Raw genomic sequence first — 10,668 nt, 5'->3', positions numbered from 1 at the left:
AATTTATCTGGTCTTGCTTTCCTATTCCAGGCATCAACTGCCTGGACCTATCTGAGCTGGAGGTTTCATCCAAGCCACTGTCTTTACTAACTACAGAAAGACATTTGCTTTCTGGATAAGTTTTTTTTTTTTAATACTTTCTGAGATTTAGCAACTTACTATGAAAATAAAATTTCCTTTTTAATTACACACTGTATGAAAAAGGTACTTCTTTTTGATCACTATAAAGCTACTGCCTGTTCATCTTCTGAGGTGCTCTTTAGATCTTGAGTTGTGAAAAAAGTTCCCTAGTCATTTACTCTATTTTTGTTAACTATTATTATTCTAGCTTTTTTTTTTTTTTTTTTTTTTTTTTTGACAGCAGAGGGTAATGGTGGTTTTTGTTTGTTTTTTTTTTTGGGGGGGGTTTCTGGCTGTCTTAGCTTCTAAAATCAACTTTTTCTAGATACCCATCAATTTACAATTACTGTGGATGATATTTTTCCCGTATTCTTTTAGAGGGGCACGTATAAAACCTGACTTTCAAAATCTGAGTGAGATATCCTACAAGTATCTCCAGATGCTGAACTTTTTTCTGGTCTGAACTACCTCTCTCAACACAGCTGCTTGCTATGTTGAGACAACATAGCATAACAATACATAACTATCAGAGAAGCTCACAGGAACAGTTTAGCATCACTTTTCTGACTCTGAAGAGTTTGGCTCCTAAATCTCTTTCCCAATCCCCATACACACTTTCAGGGTTTCAGTTCTTTTGTTGAGATTTCCTTCTGAGACCTTCAGCTGTGCTGGGGCTTGCAGCTCCCACAGTTTTTGCAGTTTCAGAGTTCTTTCCAGAGTCTTGTGAGTATCCTGGAATATAGTTTACCTCTTTGAGCACTTTCAGCTGGTAAAGATAAAAGTTTCACAGAAATGAACTTTTTAAAACAAAAAATTGTCATCTCTACTTCCTACATCATCAAAGGAAAGCAACGATGGTCAGGTTTTATTCTGAACCCATGTCCATTACCACTAATGAGTACTTTTAGCAGACAGATCAAAGACTTCCATGAAATGGGGATGGAGAATGCATTCCTTTAAATCTTCAGAATAGCACAGCTTTGATAAGTTTTGTCATAGCTGGTCAAGGCAAGGAGAAACGCATGCTGTCAATCTTGCTTAAGAAGAGTAACCTGATGGACAGCATGACTACTGCAGGTGGCACTAGACAGAAGACTAATTATTCACAAGGTGAAATAGAGCATAGTAGCTTGAAAGAATATAATACAACTCTTTAACAAATATGCCTTTCAAATTCTAAAGCTGTTTGTTCTGCAAATTATGTGCCTTCTTGTTTCTGTGAAGCACCTTTTCTTCCCAATCCCTTTACTTCTTATCAGCCTGGATTCAAAAATATCTTCTTGAACTTCCACCATAGGGTATCCCCTAACATATTACTCTAATCATTTTTAATTAATACCCCCCTATGCATAGACACACACTAATTATTATGTTGCAGAAACCAAAAAGCATCACAGATTCTAGAGGAGACCCAGGACCAAGTGGTTTGTGTCATATGGGACAGGAGACAGGTAGGTCTGGAAACATGAGCCAATCTGAGCTTTAGATTGCAGGACTGGCTTAAACCTTAGTTTATTTAACAGTATAGACATAGTCGTCATGATCTGGCTTAGGGACATATGCAGAAGCACATTTAAAGAGGAACAATTTTTTATTCATCTTAGATGGCAATAGTCACAAGTAGCATACTTTAGCCATTGTATGATGCTATGCCTTACCACATCATGAGAGAATATTACATTTTGAGATGAATTTTTAAGGCATCAGAATAGCAAAAAAAACCCCAAAAAGCCAAAACCATCACCAACAACAAAACAACAGCAAAAAAAAGAAAACCACCAACAACAAACAACAAAACACCAAAAACCAAATACAAATGCTTAAACATTCTCTTCTAAATCTGTGTGTTTATATAGTCTTTATATAGCCTTAAACTTTTGGTGATAACAGATATTCAAAACCAACATTGTACAAAGAGCATGGTACTATAAACAGCATAGCAACTGCAAAAATGATCCTTGAGGCTTATTTAAAATAATGATGCATTTGTATTGCAAAAGCAGATACAGTTGTCAAATATTTATGAACAGATTAAACGATCCCATTCAGAATCTTTGTTAAAACAAAACAGCTTCAAGAAGCCTTCCATGTAGCACTCCGATTATAGGAATCTGTGAATTTGCTGAAATTTTGGATCAGAGCTGGAGTCTGTTCAACATGACATTCTGTTCTGACATGTCCAGTGTCAAATGTTTCATGGCACATAGTTGCGTTAGATCCTTAGAGTGAAAAGTAATGGAATAAGCTGCTCATTAAAGAGGTTTCCTCTTGACTGTCAGATTTTGGAAATTGTATTGTTCTGAGGTATGAAAATTTCATAGATTTACCAATGCTGAAGCTGGAAAACATTATTGCGAATCATCTAGTTTGACCTTCTGCATATTGCAGAGAATTTTTCTCTAGTTTCACTATCAAGTCAATAAATAACATAAACTAATTACTTGGGTTTTGTATTTTTGATCCTATTTATTAGCAAAGTAAAATTTCCTTTAGCTACATAAATGAGGTAAACAGATTTTTTTATTATTTTTAAAGAATAGTGATTGGCATGGTTGAATAATCCTGTCATCATTATTATTTTGAGTTATAATTTTAACACTGTCTGCTTAATGTTCACTGAATGCTTCCACTGGATAAACATTATGAGCACAAATTTTCAAAAGTGACTGATTATTTTGCAATCCTATAAATTATTTATTTAAGGAAATCTGTACCATTTAATTTTTTACACAAAAAGTTTTCAGAAACTAATCCATCTCCCCAGAATTATTTTTAAAATGACATATTCCTGCAGTCTGCAATACCATCTGTCAGAATTGAAGATATCTTCATGAAAGAAGGAGAAAACATTCCATATGGATCTAAGACTTAGGTCAGAAATCTGAAAGAAAGGACCAAAAGGCAGTCTGTGTCTGATAAAGCCTATGCTGAAAGGTTGTTCTTCATCTGCTGACAGGATATACTCTAGAAGTATTAGACAAAATGAAAAGGCACAATGAGTTTTTGGAAATAAAATTTATTTTGTTCATAGTCCATTTTTATCTGTAGTAAGGTGTTAAATGATTCAGTTCATTCACATTGCATATCAGGCCCTGTATAGTGTCATACAAAGGCAATAATATGTTCTTTTTCTGGATATTTGCATCAGGACCAAATATTACCCTGTAGGAACCTATAAAGTTTATAAATAGCTCCATTCTAGATCTAGTACTAGCCTGGAAGTGATTTAATACACAAGAGAGAGACTATAGAAAGGGAGAAACAAACACTGTATTTCACAGCAGTTGCTTCCCTTTATGGCCAAAGAGCAAAATACAGAAGGAGATGGAAGAAAAGGAGGGACAATATAGCTAAAAATTCTAAAAAGTTGATAAAAAGTTGCTGAAGGTTTTCTAGCTTTTACCCACAGGAGAAATTTGGTAACGCGTAAGCAGTTGGCGCATTTGTAAGCACTTGAACCCCTGAATGTAGTACAACTAAAGAGGACCTTCTACGTAATTAATACAAATAACACATTTTCAAAATATGACACTTTCTCCTAGTTGTTTCTTTTTTTTTTTTCTTTTTTTTTTTTTTAAAGAAATAACTTATTCCCTGGAAAAAAATAGTCCGTCAATCTGGAACATCTTTTTCACCATAATGTTAGCACATCTTTTTTGACAGTTTATTAAAATTTTGAGAAGCAGTCATGTAGATTAGCCTAAGTATCTTATTTTGACTTACCACCACATTTCTGTTGAAACAGAACAAATCATTACATTCATTCATCATCATTTGGTTGTGAGGTTCCAGGATGACGAAAATAGCAAACATTTGTGGAATCTATAATAATTGAGAGCAACAGAAAATTACATTTTAAGTGCTCATCAAGGTGAGAATGAGGCACTTCACGACTCTTTGCACATCCTTGTTAAGAATTTTGACAAACAAGAAGAATGCACAGGTTCATATAGAAGTTACCTTCTTATGTGTGTGTTTGTGCTATGCAAAACCAGATATTTTTTTTTAGAGATACCTAATCTAGTTTAAAAAAAAAAAAAAGATAAATTGCCTTGGATGGAGAACTGTGCTAAAACCTCTAATATATGCTGCTTTTGTACTACAGTTTGATAATTTAAAATGCAGTGTGGATACCTGCTTTGTTTCCTTTAGGGTTCAGCCCTGCTGAGATATTGCATTTAGCTGCAGTTTGCTACAAGTTCCTTCTGTAAGGCGCAGCATCAATGTCTTAACATTGAATATTGCCAGTACAGCAGCTGTTGCTTAGTTTGTCAACATATGCATATGCTACATAGCCAGTAGATACATCATGGAACAACTGTTTGCTTTAGAAGTTTCACTTTCTTCCCAGTTCTGCCCTTATGCAATGCAATTCAAGGAGCTGCAAAAGTTTGCCTTTGGCATTAACAAGATGCATTAACAAGACACATTATCAAGGTACAGTTTTGGGGTTTTCCTTTAACTGGAACACCATCCCTTGGTCTTGTAAAATTCAGTTATGATTCTAGCTGTAAAATCTACTTATCTCCCCTTCTCATAATGACCTGTGTGTTGCTCTTTTCATATCCACTGCAAGTTTTGCAAGCATGTCACTATTCCTGGAGCCAGATAATTTTGGCCAGTGAAGTCCCACAGGGTCAAAGGTGCATCTTCTCTGTCCGTTAGTACAGTAAACAAGATGGGAAGGGCTTGATCACTCATGCCTACTCTCCAGTTCCTTCTTTAGTGTTTTTGGAACATAAAGAATGAAAGGTAGAGACCTTGTTTCTAAAAACTCTTGTTCTTATCTCTTTAGGGTTTTTTGTCTCCTGATTGTTCATTGATGTATTCTGCTGTAGGTGGTTCCAAATCAGTAGGGCTGAGTGGGGCTAAGAAACAGATGGTAATAATTACAGAAAAACTTTATATAGGAGGTATCCAGAGAAAGCACATACATTAGAATGCAATGATTTGTACAAATGTGTATGGAACTCTGTTTCACACTGAATACAAATTGCATTTCTAAGTTGCACAGATCCTTGTTGAGTGTGGTCATATATTATCAGTGACTTAGATAATTCCTGGAAAAGCATAATAGACAGAGATCTACTTTGAGATACTCTGAGTGGAAATTGCTTCCCCCTTCATTCTCTCAGCAAAGGAGATAAACAGCTTTAGAAAAAAATTTGAAAGGTTTTATCCTGTATAGATAAAAATTCAAGGCCTCACACATATCCTGTTTCTTCTCTTTGCAGCTGGCATGGTTTGGTAAATTATTAAGTTGACCGAGTTCTGAAGCTATTGAAACTAGAATTATCAGGCAGAAATGTTACCACAACATATTCTGGGGAAAGAAAATTTGGTTTTGTGTTTCTCTGGAACCTCCAATCATTCTTATTATTGTCTTAAAAAACTGATGGACACTACACTGGGAGAAAAAAATCACAGGAAAAGGTAACCATGAGACAATGCTACAGGATAACTGAAGCAGTGCTGGATAGTCGTTCACATTTAATTAAATCCATAGGTTTCTAAAGATCAGATGCATTCACTGAGACCTATCAGTGTGAACCAGAGTGTATGCTCAAGAGTTCTGTCTTAGCAAAGGAAACATTTGTGTCCTGGAAAACACAGCTAAGCATCAAAAAATTAAATTCAAACATGTTAACCATCTAGCTGATATAATGAAAAAATTGTTGAGAAAGATGACAGTGTAAAACAGAAATAAGTGTGTTTAGTCATTTGAGATTTAGAATAAATCTTTATGTCTAATTTTTGTCTGAGTTTTGTTTTGGGGCACAATTGGAAAGATCAGGCATTTTCTGCTAGCAGCTATTCTCTCTTTATTGATAGTAAGACTCTAATACTGCTGTCCCCAGTTTACATGTATTGGCTTTTGAAAATTATATCTGTGACCAAGAAAAAAAGTTGTTATAAAAAGGTACAACAGCAGAAATAAACCCAGTAGCTGTTTATTTGTTATGATTGAGATAAATTGCTATGAATTTGTACAAACATTTCCCACAGAGACATAGGAGAGGGAAGACAGATCCAAAAACTGTCAACAGTCTTGTCAAACATAATGTTTCCAGACAGTGATTTTGGTTAGAATTAGGTAGGAAGTATATTACTCTTTTGACCTTTTTCATGTGTCTGAGATAGATCATAAGAGCACTGTGTCCCACTGAGGCATCAGGATGCCCAGCGGCTGGCAGGGCAGCCCATCACCAAACATCACACTATCCCCACCAGATGCAAAACTTAGGGTGATCCCCAGGCCAATACCTGCCCATATACATCTCGTCCCAGTTTTAGCTCAGACGTTTTTCTGGACTGACTTTAGCAAAACTCACATTTCAGCCAGCTCCTGTGTAATGTACAGGGAGCTTCACAGAAATGCAGAAATGTTGGTTGGAGAAGACCTCAGGTGGCCATGTATTTCAACCCATTCCTTGGTGCAGAACTATCACCAATATTGGGCCAATCAGCCTTCATACTTTCTAGGTAAGTCTTGAACACCTCTTTAAAAATCCAGATCAGCTAGCTATCACTGACTTCCTTCTCCTCCACTGGGGGCTTCCTAAAGTGTCCCAACACAACATCCTGAGTAAAATTAAATATTCAATTGTAAAATCCAGAATAAAAAATCTGCTGCTTACCTTTGCATTTCTCCTCTAAATCCTTAATTTAGTCATCTCAGATACACTGCAACCAAGTCACCTTCCAAGACAACCATGAGGTCTTCCTTATGTATGAATAGAACACTAACACTCATCATCCCCTCCAGCACTTGCATTAGGAGATTGTCACCAGAGTTCTTTTTTTTTAAATCAATGTTAGAAGCACAATTACACCATTATTGGAGAGCTTCAACTTTTCCCTGGGGATATGAAGTCTTTCCTTGGCAAACATAATAATTACATTGCACATAATAAGAATGCATGGTTAAGAGGAGACAAATTTTTACATGGTTATAAACTACTGTTATTCTCGATTACCACAGTTCCTAGGAGTACATTTCATGCCCAAATATAAGAAAAATTTTTGCCTACCAGTTACACCTGAGACATGCCAGTGTGTGCATCACAGCAATTTTAGAAAAATCTGTGCTTGCTTTGTAATATTCTCTAAATAACTTTTATTCATATAGTAACTGCACAAGTATTAGTTATAATGAAACGACCTGCATGGACAGAATCAGTATATCAGCTATTATCATGTTATTCTGCACTCAACTATTTTCCTTTTTTTTTTTTTTTTTTTTTTTAACAATGGTGAAAGTACAGTTCTATTCCTGGAGAGCTTCAGTTTTTCCCCAAGGATATGAAAACTTTCCTTGGTAAATATAATAACCCAAACTAAACTCTGGACCAAAAATCCCCACAAGTAAATGTAGTTTATCTGCAAAAAATGCTACTGATCCATTAATAATCAATGTCATGTTTTTCAATTCCCATTCAAAAAGAAGAAGCTCAAGGCAAGATAAGTTCTGCATTCTTCCCAAAATCAGGACGGCAGTAGAAATGCGGCTTCACACAACCCTCTTGGAGCACCAGTTTCAGCTTCTGCTACCTTTACCAGCCATGTAATAGATGTTCAGGGCCATAGAATACCACAGGTGACAGAACATTTGGAAATGGCTCATATAAACTTAGAGCAAAATTTTCAGTTTATCATAGGATAAGAAGGAGAAGAATGAGAGCAAAGCTCCTGACATAACCTCTAAAAGGTAGAAAATTTATGAAGCAAAATAATCTAGATAAGTACTAATTAATGTTGTCTTAGAAGGAAAAGACTATTTTACCTGGTGAACAGTCCACTTTATTTAGTAAATCCCACTAAGTTTTCTTTGGAAATGTCCCAAGTTTTGGCTAGGGTGATCTCCACTTAGCTGTTTGTATCTGGCAGAAATATAATTTGTAGTAAAACAGTTTTTGTGTGCACTGAATATTCAGGTTCTATCTAAACTGTGAAGCTCTTGTGGTCACATACAGTTTATGAATTTTCAGTCTATCGTCAAAGAAATTATAGCCCCTTAAAGAAAGTAATCTTGCATTTTATCTGTCTTGCAAATGTCAGGAAAGTTGTAAGAATGTAATGTGTAAGAATAATTTACAAATTAAATTGATTTAGTAACATGGAAAAAGTCACAAAGTTTTCTGTTATGCAGAAGTGCTGATTATAATCCAGTCCTTATATCTGGTTAAGAAAGGGGCATTCTAAATATTTGTCCAGATTTTCAAAGTAGTTCTTTACCAACCTGCACCACAAGAAGATTATCATCATCTCCACATTACCATTGGCGAGTCAGAGCTTAAGTCAGTTCAGCAGTTCAGCTATCTGGGAAGCGTTGTTTCCTCAGATGCCACAATCGACAGAGATAGACAACAGAATAGGAAAGGCATATAGAGCTTTTGGAAAACTCCATAAAAGAGTTTGGTGCAATAAACACCTGAAGAAAAATACAAAGATTAGTGTCTATAGAGCCTTTGTACTGTCTACTCTTTTATATGGGTCTGAATCATGGGTTATGTACTGCTACCACATGCTACTCCTTGAACACTTTCATCAGAGCTGCCTCTGTACAATTCCAAACATCGATTGGACTGACTATGTGTCAAATGTTACTGTCCTCGAACAGGCAGGGGTCACCAGCATCGAGGCCACATTGCTGATATCGCAGCTGCGCTGGGCAGGGCACGTCTCCAGGATGGAGGACCACCACCTCCCTTAGATTGTGTTCTACAGTGAACTCGTCACTGGTTGCCACAAGAGAAGTGCCCCAAAGAGGGCATATAAGGACTCCCTGAAACAATACCTCAGCCTTGGCCATATTGACCACCATCAGTGGCCCACCTTGGCCTCCAATCAGGAGACTAAGAGACACACCATACATAATGCTATTGTCTCTTTGAGAACACATGCAGAATTAGTCTCGAGGAGAAAAGACAATGTAGAAAGAATCGTGCTTTGTCCATACCACACAAGGAGACGTTTTGCTGTGCTGTTTGCAACCGAATTTACCTATCCCACATTGCCCTTTTTAGTCATCAGCAAGCTTCTAGTAAGCATGGGTAAAGCCCTTCCCAAATCTTCGTTCACAAAGTCAAGCCATCAATCAATCATTTATAATTTAATGTACTGTCCAAAATGAGATTACAGATTCACATAAGAATGGAAAACTTTTAATTAGATACCTGTGAAGTAAGATAGAATTACTCTTTTGTTTTAAATAAATACATCTAAGGAAAAGGTTTGGCTTTAAATGTATTTTAGCTGAATCTGTGTAGCTCAGTTTTAAATCTTTTACTTTCCTATGATTCTTATGCTTATGTGTGTGATTGCTAGACTCATTAAATTTTCATTTTTGCATTCCATTAAAAGTTAGGCACCTTTTTCATGATTCCAGTTTCCTTACTTGCTTAGAAACCCAGAAGGGAGAATATTCCCCATTATTATTTAAAACAACTTAAAAACCATGGTTCCTATAGGGACTTCACTGTCACACTCATTCATGTTCTACTGTGAGTGTCAGGTGCTAGTTTTGGTGTGCGGCATGAAATAAAAATCAAGCATAATCAAATGGCTTTTGTACAGCTTTTTTTTGTGCAACACAATTATAAATGATCTTGAACATTATACAGGGAAAGGCCAATTCATTATCCTAAATCAAGACTGATAGTTACAGTGATATACTACCTATTTATATCTAAAATTCTATTTAAAAAAAAATCTCTGCCAGAAAATTTAACTTTGAAAAATCCATAGTTTAGCAACTATCTGAATCACATAACAAGACTCAATTACACCAGGTGGCATTGACTGATATATTTGGTAATGTAATAAAGATGCCAACCTTGACAAAATTTGTTAGTTTGAAAATAGGGCAAAATGCCATTTTATTGCAAAGCTAATGAAAAATATTGCTTACACAATGATGAGACCCATCAAGCAGATTTATAGCATATGACATTTGTGAGATCTCAAATATTTCAAAAAAATTGGAAGGCATATTCAATGGGTGATTCAACTATGGTCTCTGCAGTATAATAGGCACAAGAAAAAGAAGAAGGGAGAGCACTGACATTCAGACTTGCACAGCAGAGGGCTAGAAGCTTTCTGCATTGTAAAACTACTCAAACAGAGCATGCTGCTTCTTCAGCTTATGCAGGCACTGTCATGGCTGGACTACCACCTGGATGTTTAGCTCCACAATTCAAAGAGATACTGCTTGGAAGAATTAAAAACTGTGAGTCAGATTCAGTGAATCCAAATCCCAGCAGAAGTTTGGCAGAGGACAGAGTCTGTTCCTGGAATGCCAGCATTAATGGCTGAGGGCCAGATACTAATCTCAGATGCATGGCACGTGTCGCCTCCTGTCTTGATTAAGCCACGTCTGTGGCTTGCACACACAACACATAGCAGATTTTCTAAGGCATATGCTGCTTCCAGTGCCATACATCTTAGTTTAAAATCTGGTCCATCAGCTATGACTATTCCTTTTCATCTTTTTTTTTTTTTTTAAGTTGTTTGATGAAGAAATAAAAACAAAGAAAAGGAAAATAAAAG

The sequence above is a fragment of the Neopsephotus bourkii genome, unplaced genomic scaffold (assembly GCF_033783945.1).
Source record: "Neopsephotus bourkii isolate Nb327-2 ecotype Australia unplaced genomic scaffold, CSIRO-AGI_Nbou_v1 NB_1785, whole genome shotgun sequence".
In the NCBI taxonomy this organism is placed as follows: Eukaryota; Metazoa; Chordata; class Aves; order Psittaciformes; family Psittacidae; genus Neopsephotus; species Neopsephotus bourkii.
Note: the sequence above shows the minus strand (reverse complement) of the source record.